Source organism: Cariama cristata, unplaced genomic scaffold (genome assembly GCF_000690535.1).
Source record: "Cariama cristata isolate BGI_N322 unplaced genomic scaffold, ASM69053v1 scaffold8683, whole genome shotgun sequence".
NCBI classification, from domain to species: domain Eukaryota; kingdom Metazoa; phylum Chordata; class Aves; order Cariamiformes; family Cariamidae; genus Cariama; species Cariama cristata.
Window position 1 is genome coordinate 53,487 of NW_009606632.1, and position 16,132 is coordinate 69,618.

The following is a 16,132-nucleotide window of genomic DNA, read 5'->3' on the forward strand; positions in this document are numbered from 1 at the left end:
CATAAAGTAAGCCATTAAAATTCAGCTGTAAAAGTGCCACTTTTTCTTTTAGTCACCAAGGGAATCAGCGGGGAAAAGACACCATAAGCCTTCTATTGCTGACAGACTGTCTCTTCTCGTCTGCAGAACGGCTGCTCGAGGTTTGCCAGCGTGGGCTCAGAGATTTTTTTTGGGCGTTACTGTTTTTTTTTAAGATGCATGGGTTTTATTCTTTAGCATCCAAATGACAGTTTTCCTGTTTCTGAGAGTTGGCACAGACCTTTAAATTTTTTGTTGTCGTTGTCGAACTCCAGAAAGTTCAATTCAGGAGCCAAACTGGCTGACTGGCATGCAGAAATGCAGTCCTGTCTGCTAAAAAGCCTGTGGTCAGGATGCAACCCTTAAAAAAAAATGGAAGCAGATACTTCCATTCTCCAGCAGAAATGGGGCTTTATAAACAATGGGAGAAGTCTGTGGCTGGGCTATAGGGGAGGAATGGGGCAAAAAAAAATACTCTCAATACACTGAGTTTCCTGGGATCGCTGTCGGAGGCTCTAGTCCTTGCCCATTGATGCTGGGGAGTATGCGTGTTCAAGCTGTATTGTCAAGAAGCGTGTCTCTATCTCCCCACTAATATCCAGTCTGTAATGGAAACCTCCAGTGGGACTGCCCACGTGTGGGGACTTAGATCTAGAAAAGATGATATCTGATAACGTGAGGGCTTATAGCCTGGCAGGAATCCAGAGCCCCAGCGTAACACAGCGCAATGATTAGAAGATGAAGTTAGACAAATGCAATCTGAAGTAAACCACAAATTGCTACCTGTGGGGTCAACCAAATATCAGAACAGGGGACCGGATAGACACCCTGTGGTTTGGGATCTTTAAGATGAGAGCAGATAGTTGGACAAAAGATGACCTTCAGGAAGAATTCACATAGCTGGGACACAGAGGGTTGGGGCTGAGTGGCTCTGCTGGTCTCCCCTGGTATCTGGGCATCTATGAAACTTTCTGTGCAGTCCCTTCCGTCGTGGGCCATGGAGGGAACCAGATTGCTTGCAGCACCCTCACGGCATCTGCAGCTCTGCAGGATGGCAGTGATAGGCATCAAATCCATGGGCTCAGTTTCTGCATATGGGGCTTAGGAAGGAGTCGTCCTCCCAGGCATCAGTGACTGGACGGTGCCAGAAAGAGACCGGTAGCTGAGCGGGACAAAATGGGTCCACCTCCTCTATGGAGCTGCAGCAAATCCTGTCTTGCAAGGCCTAGTGGATGGGGTTTGGCCACAACTGCAGAGCTGTAATGATAACAGGATTCAGGATTAAGAATATTTCCCCTCCTGTTAGACAGGGAGAGGAGACGAGAGTTTTCTCCATGAAGTGCGATTTGCCTGCTTGATTCAAGCAACTATATTTCACTTAATCGGATTCCAGCCATCTCTCTTAGCACTCTACTCGATGCCCTTGGCTCTGAATAGAAACTCTTCACATTAGCTTGGGAGGCACTGGACGCTTTTTCCTTCTGCCTCTGAAATAGGGCAAAGAAAAGTGGGACTGTTACAGCGGTTTCAGGCTTCGGTGCCTTGGTTTCCTTGCCCTGCCTTGCCTGTGATGCACTGTGTTTTAGCTTCCTGCTAAGCAAACGCTTTCTTGAACATTTATCATTGGGTTCATATAGGGACTTCAGGGTAATATGATGTCCTAAAATATACATTAGGTCAGATTTAGGTCAGATTAGGTGATTTAGAATCATAGAATCATAGAATCATTATGGTTGGAAGAGACCTCAAAGATCATCAAGTCCAACTGTATACCTAACGTCACCATGCCCACTAAACCATGTCTCGAAGCGCCACATCTAAAGGTTTTTTGAACACCTCCAGGGATGGTGACTGCACCACCTCCCTGGGGAGCCCGCTCCAATGCCTAACGACTCTAACAGTGAAGAAGTTCTTCCTAATGTCCAGCCTGAACCTCCCCTGGCGCAACTTGAGACCGTTTCCTTTTGTCCTATCACTAGTTATCGGGGAGAAGAGACCGACCCCCACCTCGTTACAACCTCCTTTCAGGTCGTTGTAGAGGGCGATTAGGTCTCCCCTCAAGAATACTTTAGATTATATGAAGCTACGAAAGACAGCTCTGTGTCTGTCTGACTCGATTTCACAACATAGCAAACACAGATTTAAATCTGCACCTGTGTATTTTTCTCTGGGAACAACTATAACCACTTGGGTACAGCCCCCCCCCAAAAAAAAAAAAACAAAAAAAAAACGAGGGAAGTTTTGCCGTAAAACCTTGTGCTGGGTCTGGTTCTTGCACGGTGGTCCCAAGCTCTTGGTTCACGGGCAGCATGTTGACTGAGAGTCCTTCCAACATTACTGATGGTCACAGGAAATTAAAAAGCTAAACCCGAGACGGACGGAAGAGCAAAGCATAGCGATGCCCCCCAGCACATTCCTGCCTGAGCGCTGTTTTGATGGGGCCGCAGGACAGAGAGTGTTAGATTAGATACCACAGGCACTGGTGTCATGAAAGACTTCCCTATTAATCGTGTTGCCCTTAACTTCATGAGCAGGTATAGGGCTAGACTTTCTGCTGGTACGGATTTGCAAGTTTTGAGGACATAACACAAGTTATGCCCATTTAATGCTGCAGAGACTTTGGCTTGTATCTATGACACTGCTTTTCCTTTTGCTCAGTGTTTGTTCTCTCTCTGAAACTTTCTCAAGCACAGCCTGAAATGTGAGTTATATATCACTCCACTTTTGCTAAGATCATCAGAAACCTTTAGGCATAAACACCTAAAGATAAAAGATTTCCCCCTCCCCCTACTAATATTGAGCCCAACTATAAATGGGATTTTTGCCTGGCTGAGAATTTTAGGATGCATTAGGATTCAGAGAGAAACCACAGTAAAAAATAACAGCCATCAGTGCTTCCTAACTGACCATGAAAGGCACATTAGAGAATGTATAAATAAATAGTGCCTCTGCACAGACCTACCCCTTGTCATTGTATCGCCTCATTTCTTGGTTTATGGCACAGGAGAAAAAGTGAGCCAGAGAGACTCGAGTTAAGCCAACTACAAAAGCATACGAAGTTCACACTATATCCACTGACCTGCTATTTTGATTCGGCAATCCGAGCCTGAAGGCAAACCCCGGACCCTTCCTCTCTCTCAGACGTCCCACATAAAGCCCCTCTCAGGTCTGCAATAGTCACCTTGCTCTTCCCTTAACCTGAAGCAAGGGGTTGCTGCTGCCGAGCCCTAGGAGGAGTGGACTGACAAGAACAGGGGTTAAAATGTCTTTCCACTTCTGGAAGTCTGTTTTTGCCAAGTACTCCGTCCTGTCAGTTACAGAGGGAACAAACGCAAGCAGCAGCAGCAGCAGCAGCTGCTGATCTTGCTCTTTTCTAGTCTATAATTATAACGCCGCTTGCCATCAGAAGGACCCCTTTCATTTGAATGAAGAATCTTGCGATGGTTTGGCTGGCACCTCCAGTTTTCTACATTTTATTTCCCATCCCCAAAACAGGATGGACGAGAAGGGAGCATTTTTCTCTGAGGCTTCTCTTGAAAAGTGTGATGTCTCTGAGCCAGCCCTGCAAAGACACGCCAGTGAATAGCACCGACCACCTCTAAATGGGAAGAGTGGAGCCGAGCCAACCCCACCAAAGTTGGGAACGTGCCCTAGCTGCACCTCGATCCCACCCTGGAGCACACCTTTGCCGCGTTGCTGATCCGAATTGGGAAATCTGGACTCCGGGGTATGCTGTAGAAATCAGCCATCCCACAAAACAGGCAGAGCTGCTGTTACCAAAAGACTCAATGAACCTGCTCATGATGGTACATTCTAGCATGTGAAAGCCTTTCTGCGACTGGAGGATCTGCACAGGACTTCCCTCCTTCCCCTTTGTAAAATGAGATGAACTCTGTCTTTTATGACCCATGGCATTAAGAGGGAGCTGTAAAAGGTGATGGACTGTGAAAGCCCAGGAGAAGTCATATAATGTTGCCATAAATCTCTACAGAGAATGAAATAATGTGACTGTGAAGTAAATAAAAAAAATTGCAGGGGGAGAGATTAAGCAAGATTTATAGATTGGATACATTTTATGATGAAAAGTTTTTTCCCCCACCTTATTCCCATTAAGCTATTTGAGACCACTTATTTAATTAAAACTCTCTCGGAAAGTAAAGAAGTTGCTGCCATTGTTTGCCTTTCTTCTCGTTGGCAATGGCAGAAGGAAGACGCTTTGATGTCAAAGCAGGCGAGATGTTAGACTGTGGCATGTGTGTGTCAGGCAGTGGCCTGTGGCGAAAGATGACAAATCATTTTAGCATTCAGTGACTTGGCATGAAGAAACGTACTGCCTGATCCCATTACAGTGACTGCCCTCTGCAAGGAAAACTCTGAACAACAGGGATATTTTAAGGTCACTGGTAAAATAATTACTTCGACCTAAAACACTTTTCTTCTCTGAGTATAATCCGTTTGCTGGTCTCGTTGAGCAGTAAATAAGGGCACCTCTGTGTGTCGGGGGTATCAGGTGCTTTTCCTGGCAGCTCTTCACTCTTCCTGCAGATTGCAGAGGCTGAGATTGCTCCACTGGCTCTGAGCTGTTTTGCAGAAGACACGAGATTTAGAGCTCCTATGTGTTCAGAGTCAGGAATAAATACAGGTTTCCAGCTGTGTGGCTCCATTGTGACTGGTTCTGTGGGAAATACTCCTCTTTTTAGCACTAAAGTGCCCCCAAGTCCTTGCTGGATATTTCCCAAAGACAGGCAATGCTTTTACCTCTCCTTCTCCATTTCCCCGCTTCCCAAGAGAAGCATACTTGATTGGCGTAGAGCCCTTGCTAACAGAGGCTGCTGCGTGGCTTTACTGCACCCTCTGACTTGGCTGGGCACATCCTTTCCCAGGTAATGGTGCTCCCATTTTAGGGGACATTTGGGGGTCCAGTCCCCATAGTTTGTCTGGGTCCACCTGGACGTGGGAGGAAGGGGAGTGACAGCTTGTAACTGCTACTGCAAAGTTCCCGGTTAATGAACTTACTACCTTTTCTAGCTGATGCTGGTATCTGTGTTAGCATGAGTGAGTGGAGATCTTTACCATAAATTTTAAGGCAGTCTTACATCTTGATTCAGCTCTTCAGTTTAGCTTTATATCGATATTTTGAATCCACATCATTAACAACACATTGGTGGTGGGCTCGAAAAGCTCATTTATTTCAGAAGTGCCGTGAAAGCCATCACAATAATTTCTTTGGTTCAGCAAGGACTAGCTACAGAGCTCTGCAAAAATCCTTTTTTCCAAGACATTAGAGACTTCCTTCTGCTTTAGAGGCAGAGGATAAAGATGGGGACTTGGGAGGAAGGAAACGGCACTGAATGCTTTTCCCAGTTTCTGACTAAAGTGTCAGCTAAGGCTAAGGACTGAGAAAATATTGGTTAATGACAGTCACGCTCCTTTGCTTCTGGGTGATGTTGACACAGCCATGACAGTCCTGCTGTATAAGAAATGCCTGCTGGAGCTTTGAGAGGGCTGCTGGCAAGGAAGCCGTGCACAGGACACGGCTGCGGCGAGCAGACAGATAAGCAGAGCTGTAGGGAGGCATCGGGGCAAAGGGAGGGCTGTGGCATCCATTCCTCTGCCCCTCCACCCTCAGGCTGCAGTCTCACAGGGGTCTTACAGCACTTGGGATGGAGAGATGCTGGGCACAACTGTCCCATGTCCTCCTCCTCCTCCCCGCTGCTATCGTCCACCATGTGCCAGAGGCCAGAGACAACACGGCTGCGGTGGCAGTGGAAGTGGGGTGCCCAGTGGCCACTTTGGGCAGAAGAGATGGAGCTGGCAGACAGAAGGCTGATCTCTTGGCCTCCTCCCGGGTCGCAGCAGTGACCAGTCGAGGTTGGACGGGGTTGCACCCTTAGGGCAAATCACCCTCCTGAGCAGGGCTGTTTCGTGCAGCCTCCCTCCAGCTTGCCCAGCAATAAATCCCCGTTGCTGCATGCTGCTCATCGCTGATGAGCTTTCAACAAGGGTGGGACAGATACACTGTGCTGGGCCAGTAGGCATGAGTCAGGCAAGGTAGCCTTGGGCAATTTGACAGGAAAGCAGACACAGGTTTTTTGGAGCATTATCTGCCTGGAGTTACCAAGGAACAAGCCTGGACTAGGTCCCAGAGATTCGAGAGAAAGAATTTTTAAAAATAATTGTGATGATTTCTTCCAAGCTGGTACGGTAAAGACTACTCCATCAAACACTGAGCTTGGGAACAGGCTCTGAAGAGCAGAGAGACCTGCAGACTGTGACCTGTCATTAAGAACTGGAACGCCTCTCTCCTACATTCTCATAACCCTCTCTTTCCGCTGAATTTATTGAATGAACAAATCTACGCTACGAAGAGCCACTTGGGCAATCTGAGTGATCCCCTAGCACTTTAATATGCTACTTAGTGAAAAAATGCATTCAAAAAGAGTGCCAACTGATTAACTGGCTAGTAGGCAAATTCTTAAAATCTCACAGTAATGAGCAAAGACCTGCAAACTGTTGCTAGAATTCCGGTGCTTTTTATACTGTAAATGACTATTTTTTTCACCTTTGCATTTAAGAAATTATTTTGCAGATCTTGGAGACCATTTAAAATCTATATGGAGTCTTATTATGGACTATTAATACAAATGAAGATCTTTCAAGCCATGATAAGTAAGTAATACCTTGTTAAGATATTCACACCTTTGCTAATACATGCAAATCTTTAACAAGTGTCATATTGCAGACAGCATGCAGAAATTCTGTTTGTACACACTATGTTCCTAAAAGGTTACCAAAAAAGTATGGATTTGTGAAGTGTGTAAACCAGTATTTCACATTTGCAATGAATAGTTTAATTTTACTACTTCTTATCCTTTATCTGACCTTTCCTGGACGACATCCTTAGCAAATGCTGTTGCATCATCATGAAATAGGAGCAGCAGAGGTTCTTTTGTTTTACAAGTGTATACGGTAGACAAGAATTTGAGAGGTCTCATCTACAAAAATAGTTTTCAGAAGTTCCTCTGTATACGCAATTCTAGCAATGATCACTGCTAATGGTGTATTTTGCATTCATGTTCTCTCGATGTGCTTTGGACACATACAAGTCACACAGAGAAAAAAACATTTTAGCGCTGTGTAACTAGACAGGTTTCTGCTAATATCATTCACGAGTGTTTAACAAGACAGCACAGTGCACCAGATGGTAGAAATCCATCAAATACAAGTTATTTGATTTATTTGTGCTTCCTGCTCCTCTTTCCTCTTGATTTTTGTGCCTATTTATACTGAAAGATTTCTGGAAGAGACACGAATTCATATTGTGTGCTAGTGAAGCTTCAAGCAAACACTTCAGTATCTTTAACAACAACACATAATGCTGATATCCAAAGAAATGCCACAATAACTGGGCTAAAATCTGGTCTGAACTACATGAAAGAATTTTCTTATTGAAAAAAAGTGAGTAATTAAAGTGTTGGCAAGAGGGCAGTATTAAAGAAGCTGCTGTCAGATTTTCTCAGACAAGAATATATTGAGTTTTGCTTTATTTTTCTGCTTACTGTCACTTGCTGCTGGAATTCCTGTCTTAAATAAATCAGTAAATTAACATAAAATATCCTCTGTCCATTGAATGAATGCATACAGAGCTGCTGTGATATCTTACAGTCTCTTTTATGAGAGAAACTGCAATAATTAAAAGTTAATCTAGTGGGAGAGATACCACCATACTTAGCATCACTCAGTGTGGGTTGTGGAAATATACTTTAAAGGAGGCTCTTTTATCTCTGGAAGTCACATGGCAGAATACTTCAGAGGATTACAAATGAATTTGTCTGCAGGATAAAGCCTGCTGCCCCGACAGATTAATTTTCTGAGTACTCTAAAACCATATTCAGAAACACTTCGCTTTGCAACTTCCTTGTAACGAAATAAACATCATTTGTTATGCGGTAGTGCTGAGTTTGGTATTAGAAATATTATTATTACTGTGACTGTTATCAGCCTCAACAATCCTTTCATTGCCAGAAGGCACAGACACACAAAAGCCAACCGATGTCATGGCGTGGGACTTGTCAGATGGAAGATGGGATCAACAAAGCAACCAGGAATAAGGTGTCCTGGAACTGGGCTCAAAAGCCAACGCCTGGATTGACTGGAAGAGCTTTGTCTTGACCTCAGACCTACCTCTCCAAGGTGCTACTTACCTTTCTCATCTGAAACGGGCTGGGTGGGTTAGTTAATATATGCTAATGGAGTTTCACCTTAAGTGAAAGCTAAATGGTCAATAGGGCAATCACAGAAGGGGAGGTGCTTGATTTTGCTCTATGGCCTGCCTCTTCTGAAGTCAGTGTCATTCTGCTTTGCAAGACGACAAGGGTTTCAAAACTTCTTGCACAATGTCAAGCATTTGATATTAGATAATTTCCTTGCTTAAAAATGCAGCTCATTGCATAGCCATTTGCATAATCATCCTTTCGTACATGCAGGATGCTGCAAAACTGCAATTTCTTTTCTGTTTCAATGAAGAAGTTATGTTAGCAGAATTTTGTTTCGTTGTGGACATAGAAGAATACTGATGGTTGACTCTGTGCTTTATAATGTATATAAATGTCTCCTGCACTTTTTAGGGAGAATGTTTCTTTTGTAAGAATACCAAAAGTATTTATTTGTATTAGAGTTAATAATGCATCTTTGTTTGTATAACAGGCGTGTTTAGGCTCTCAGTCAAGATTTTTGAGGTATCATTGGAAGCATCATAAATTCATGTTCTTTATGGCTTAAGGGGCTAGGTTTTCAGTGAGTGCCGTTACATCTCTGAGAGTAGCAAATGATAACTCTTGTTCTCCACATGGAAATATAATAATAATAACAACAACAATAACAGTAACAACAGCATTAATAACAACAAACCCAATAATATATAACAATGGACAATACACATAACAGTACAACCAAACAATTCTGTTTCTCCCATTTAATAATTAACGAGGACAGCTTTACTTGTTCTTTGAAGAAATCCTCTGTGTGAATGTACTTTGAATTGTGTATATGAAAAAACAGCTGTAAGAATGGTGATCCAGATTAGTGCATGACTTTTAAGAGAATAACACTGTGCAGTAATGACCGATGCAAAGCGTGGTGCAATTTGCCATACACGACACTGTTAGAGGCGTGATTGGACCATGCCGCAACTGATGGGAGAAACTATACCCTTCATTATCTCTATTCAAATTAAAGGGGGTCTCAACCCAAAATGTAGAGCCATGTTACCACCAAATGCAACTGGGACTGTAAGGACGGAAGATTTTCTTGAGCTGTGTCTTGGGCAGAGAGATCTGTAAGAGTAGCTGCTTGTATGAGAGAGAAAGAGAAAGATGAGACAGAAGAGATCCAATGAAGAAGATGGAGGCTAAGAACAGACAGAAAAGCACTTGCAGAGTAAAGTATGTAGAAAAGGCAAGTTCTTTTGAGTTAGGTATTGTCTGGAGAGGACTTGTAACAGTTGTTGTTGCTGTATTTGTGAGAATAGGATTATTGGTGTTTTTGCATAAAAAAGGATTACATCGGGATGGCTGACCACCATCAATTTCTTTTTGTGAAGGAAAAGATTTCTTTTTGTAAAGGGAACAACTTTTTGTAAAGAGAACAACTCACATGAGTTCTTCTTATTTGGCTAGTTTTAGTTAAAAAAACCCTAGTAATACTTACTGCTATTACAAATGGTTCTTGATATACACGTGAAAAGGATAAAACTGAGGATTTTACTCTGTGACCCAGGCAGTCCTGCCAGTCCTGTATTAAAGATAGCTCTGGCTTTCCTCCCTTGCGTACTTCAATGCTAAACATTTCCCTCAGAACTTCATTTGTTCACTTAACAGATACCGATTAAGAGGGGAAAAAAAGAGTATAAACAGAGAAAGTAGCATCCAGGAAAAAGAGTAGTGAGTTTAGCGAACCAACAGAGATAAACAACTAGCCTTTCGTTTTCTACGGACAATAAGCCCAATCATTTCCACCCGAACTGCAACAAACCCTCTCATTCTCTGCTTTCTGCAACTTCTCACTTATCAAAAACGCTTAAACAGCCTGGCTAGCTTTTGCAAAATAGGCCCTATGCTGTGTTTATTTACCTTGGTTCAAAATCGAAAGTCTCATTGCTCCCCCAGACACGAGGTTTCGTCTGTGAGCCAGGAGCAGATAAAACAAAGCTCATTGTGTCGCTGCTGAGCCAGTCCACGGCCCAGAACACACACGGGCACCAAATGGTGCCAGCCGAGGAATTTATCCTTCGCGCTCCCTGGGGTAAATCCATGCTTTGACTATTTTAGTAAGGTGATGGAAAAGTTTTCCTGCCACAGTGAGCGTGGGAACATTTCCAATCAAGGTCACACAGATGTAAATGCTAGTGGAGACAAGACTCCTGGGAGGGCTGGCACTTTTAAGGTCACTTTGGGAGGTGTCTCTTTTGTGGAACTGGAACTGCACTGGTTTCAATACTACTTCAGCATTTTTTACCATCTATGCAAGCGAGTGAAGGATTTGGATTACTTTTCAGAAATGCCTCTCTGCTGCGCTGAACTTGCAGAGCATTGCCACCACGAGTGTGCCAAGCTGGAGAAGACAGAAGGAGACAACGAGAAGAAAAGGCCACTCTGAACTGGGAGGCATTCCTATGCACACTGGGGTGACATCCATACCAGCTAGGTAATGCTGGACAGAAGATGAATAAAACAGTACTTCTATCACATAGGGAAATGGTTGGGTCCTGCAAAAATTTTTCCTGAAGACCAACTTGACCTTGCAGAGCAGAATGTAGCAATAACTGGCGGCTTTGATTGAATTCTGGTTTTGAATCTCTGTGTCACTGAGCACAAATAAAGAAAAATTAGCCCATTAAAGCCACATCTTCCATTTTTATAGCAACTTTGGTCTGAAAGAATGAAGATCATTGAAAAAATCATTATTTAAACTTTATCAAGTGACGTGTTATGAGGAAGGAGGAAGAAGTCTCATGAATTTCAGCTGAGAGATGGATAAATTAAGGCACAGGGAGGGTACCCAGGTCCGAAGTAGAACTGTGAATAAAACATAGGATTCCTGAATCCTCACCCTATGCTTTTCACTGTTAATATTTGGACTGTTTGGTGGAGCTATTTTTGGAGTCTCATCACGTAAAAGGATTCTTGAGTTTTAACTATAGGTTTGTCAGGGCTACAAGTTTGTTTGGCTTTTGGGGGGTTAATTTTCAGGTGAAAATGTATTTTGTATTTTTATTTTCTGATTTCTGAGTTCAGGTTTGGCATCTCTGCCATCTTCCAACTAGGGATGAACATGTTGTACTATTTTTAATCGCACTCTGGATCCGTCCCTGGCTTGCTTCTAAAGATAAACGAAACCACATGTCAGTCCTTACGTAAGTTGGTGAGGCCATTTCAGTTTTTTTGTTTCTTCCGCTTAGTATTAAGTTACATTTATAAGCAGCTTCAGAAAACCTAGAAGCATTATTTATTTTATATGCAACAGCAGAATCTGCCTAGTTGGGCAGCTTGTTTGCAGAATCAGTCTTACTGTCAAAGCGGACAACTGCAAACTAATGTGCTAAAAGGGGAAATTTCTTTTTAATACTTGTCAGGTAATAGTTAATAGAGAATTTATATTATTTATTCATTTGTATCTTCCCTGATTAGGCTGTGTTCTGTATAGTCATATAAAGGCTGTTTCTTTTTTTTAACACGGTTAAGAATTTGCCATTCTTGTTCTATTGCGACAATGAGTTCTGCAGGTTGTGTGTAGATATATGCCGTGTATTTATTCCCCACATTTACGGTATTCAAGCCTTGACTTTTAATTAAGGAATACCGAGCTTTAATGAGCATTCACTTTTTAGACATCATTTTAAGCTCTTATTTCTGATGCTGATTTTGTGCATTGACAAATCTAACAGAGGAGAGGACTATGAAGTGGTTTGAGGTTTTGATGCTGCAACAGATTTGTTGAGTGATTTGAGCACATCATTTGAGTCATTCTAAGACAAATAGGAAGGAATCAATATATGTGATACAGATAGATTTTGGTAAGGCTTTTGAAATTCCTTCCTATGACATCTCACAAAAAAGGGAGGGACACACTGTCTAACATAAACTACTGCAAAGACAATACAAGAATGATACGAAAACCAGGCTCATACCATGGTTTTGGATGGCTAATTGTTAAAGTATCTCACCTCAGAGGATCATTCTGGTTCTGATAATGTGCGATACTGTACTTAATGACTTGGCTGATGGAATAGGGAGTGAACTTATCAAATTTGCAAGATATGGAGGGCCATAAACATTTTTTTCAGAACAAGATTAGAATTCAGTAAGAATCAATGGACACAGAAGAAAGTTCACAAGTGAAGTCACACACAAGTTGGAGAAAGACTGGTTAAGCAGCATTCTGCCGCCATAAGAAAAAAAGCAAGGGATCTTTGCTGGGATGTATAAGCAGGCGTGTGATACGTTAAAGTCAGTGCTGTTCAGACCTCGGCCGGAGTGCTGTGCACAGACTTGAGCACTGTTCTACAAAGATGAGGACCCACAGGAAGCAGACCAGAGAGAATAATAAAAAGAATTGGAGGTCTAAAACCCATCACCTGTGAGGAAAGATTAAAATAACGGTGTTTTGAGAAAACAGAGGGGATTGATGATGCCATCAAATACCCTGAAGATTGTTGCTTCCTGCATCCACTGAGATAAGCTCATTACCTCTTGACCTACACTGCAGCAAAGGAGATCAGGTTAGACTTTGGAAAATATTTCTAACTCCAAGGTTAGTTCGGCACTGGGATGCACTGCTTTGGGAGGCTGTGCTGCCTTCCACTACTGGAAGTTTTGAGAAAGAGCTTCAGGAGCAGTTAACATCAACCCTGCCTATTTGCTTGCTTTTTTTTTTTAGTGGGTAGATTTGAAGAACAACACAGATCTCACTGGTTTTAACATTTTATCAGTTGAATAAGGGAAAGAAGCAAAAAGATAAGAGCTGTAGTTTTAGGACTCCTATAAGCTGGATGCTTATTTATGCCAATGTACCAATTAGATTTGCTTTCCAAGTGCTTAGCTAAATGTTGAAGAAATATGCCTGACTGGAGAATTCTTGTCTATGCTATGGCTCCCAAAACTGCAAGCACTGGTTCAGCTGAGCTAGTAAAAGGCAGGGAAATAAAGTCTCTAAAATAGATACTATTTAAAGTCTCTGTACCTTTTTTGAACATAGTGGATCATTCTTTGTTTCTTTCACTGTGCTACAGAGTTGTAATGCACGTGTGACTTCTATTAACAGATTCATCCTTTGGTTTGTTTGACTTCATTGTTTCATAACATCTTCATTGTAAGGGAGGTAATAATTACAATTTATTCAATATTAAAAAAAACAATAAAAGAAACAAGTAGGAAGTACCACAGGCAAGTAGAAAATAAGACTTCAAAGTTTATCTGCTTTATTTATCCATGAAATTGTGGAGACATCCTCCCCCACCACACACTCGAACGTCTTCTATAAAGAGAACCGTCATCTCATTTTTTTATTCCTCCCAACTTGTAGGAGGAAAAAATTGATTAGCTGGCATTTGTGTTTGTGCATATAGGTGACAAACTCTAATTAAATTCTGACCAAAGAAAAATGATGCACTTGGTTTCTTTAAAGTCCTGCAGCCATTCTTGCCTTCAACAGAGAAGCCTGCCATGGTCTGGGGCTACCTTCTGTGAAACACCTTTGTCTCTTGTGCTTTTTCCTCCCTGAAACAGATTTCTTAGGTCCAGTGGATTGTAACTATTAGTGAAGGCAAAAGCCACATTTGACGACACAGTCTTTCAGATGGATGGTTCAAATGGAACAGAAGACCTGGATGGACAGAGATGCAGTTCAGTGGGACTCTGTGCAGTGTGGGAACTGTTTGCAATGATGTTTACCACATTTTGCACCAGTACAACTGGAGAGAAGCTACCCAAGTGAGACTGCCAGTTGTTAGTACATAGATTGTTGTGGCCAACTCTGTGCCAGGATACCTATCCAGCTTTCTAGCCAGCTGTAGAATAGGAATTTCTGATTTAGGGCATTTAACCACAGAGAGGAGTTCAAAAGGAACAGATGAACTGATTTAACAAGCCGAGTAGAGATTTGATGGGAGCAGCAAATACCAATGTTCATTAGAAACAACGCAGTTTCAGCAAAGTCTGTCCTCCAGATTTTGAACATTATGCAGTTCTGTTGAACGGTCCTTTCAGATTACATCTAATCAGAGATGGCACTCATGGCATATGTTATTCCACCAAAACTGCAAACTGTACATCACTCACTTTCCACTGGCAACAGTGCCTTTGCTCATTTAGAACAATGCGATGCATGGTTTTGTTTCTAAGAGGACTCCCAGCTTTCCTGATTGCCAGGTGCTAAAAGGTCTTAATTGCCCTGATCAGCCTCATCTGGGGCCCCTACTCAGCCACCTCCTTCCCATAGTGGGCAGGGACTCCAGAGCTCCACTGAAGCTCAGGCCCAGGTCACCAGCGTTTGCCTATGCTTTGTCCTGGGTGAGCCTGCGTTGGTTGCTGACTTCTTGGATGAGCCTCAGACCCACATTATAGGTGTAGGCCCACATACAGGTCTTTAGTTCTGTCTCTTGCTCTTCCTGACAAGAGTCCCTGGATGGATGCTCAACTTGATTTGACATCACACCTTGTATGATGATGACTAGGTGTATGGCGAAGCCTGTTGCTATCACCATCCTATCCCTGCTTTTGACTGTGCCCTCATTGTTGGGGTTACCCTTGGCTCCCAGCTCATGATGCCTGGAGGAGTAGCCCTGCTCTGATACTGATGCGCAGCTCAGGAAGGAACCAAGGGCTGGATAAAAGTATTCATTTAAACCAGATTTTTTTTTTTTTTCCAAAAAATTGCTTACTTCTCTTATTTATATCTCTGGATTTAATCCAAATTGTTTCAACTTTTAATTTTAACCATGTAAGTTATATTTTCTGCTGCCTGACTTTTTAAAGTATTACATGCAGCAAAATACAGGAGTACTTTGACAAAATAAATCTGTTGGTGATTAATTTTAGCACAGTCAAATGTCTTTGAAACTGTATTGCTTTTCTTTCCTGAAATGCAAAATGTCTAATCTGGTTAAACCAGCAGATTGTCATGCCAAGCACAGTTGTTGTACAGGATTAAGAACTACAGGATTACAGATCCTAATTATAGACTCTTGTCAGTTCACTATGTCTTAATAGATTGTTTTCAACTTCTCATTCTGCTGGTCATGTCTCTTCTGCAATCGTGTTTTTAATTAACTTCCTGATGCATCTTCTAATTTGGCAAACCTGTATTCTGATAGCACTGCCTGGGTTATATTGCACGTCAATATTAGCAAATTAAATAATTTTAAAGGTCGGAACTCTTCAAATGGAACATCTCTGCTCTATAAGGCTTTTCACAACAAACTTCAAATTATACTGCTATTTGAATATTTCACTTATTGCATTGCTTGGTTTCTTGGTTTTCAGATTGTCTACAGCTTTTCTGGAAGCAATGATTTTCTGTAGCCATTTTTGCTGCCTGAGCCCCCTTGTAGTCAGTGTAGATGTACATACTGCAAAGGAATTTAGAAGATACTGCTATTTATAGGTAATATATTTACTTTATGATGAATGGCAGTGACACATTTGTCTTTTGACGTCTTCTTTGTCATATTATTTTGCCCTTAATGAACTTCTTGCTTGGTGGATGCTCTGTGGCACATTCACCATAGAAAGCTGTGGCTATGTCCTGCAGGACTGGTCAAACAGGATTCTTTCACGTTCAGTGGAAAGCTGTCAAGATAATTAACGTTTCAATAATTGACTGGAATGTGGCCTAGATTCCTTAACTGATGAATGGGACAAGGTCTTGTTTACATTAGTTTTTTCTTGAAGTTCCTCGTCACGGCAGCGTATGGTTCAGTTCGGCTGCACTAACAAGGAAAGTACATCGTCCAGCCAATACTGCTCTCATTTGAAGCATATTTTTTGGCGCTGTAATTGGACCAGTGGTAAAATGGAGTCTTGTTTATAGCAGCTTTCCAACATTTTGCTTACTGCTT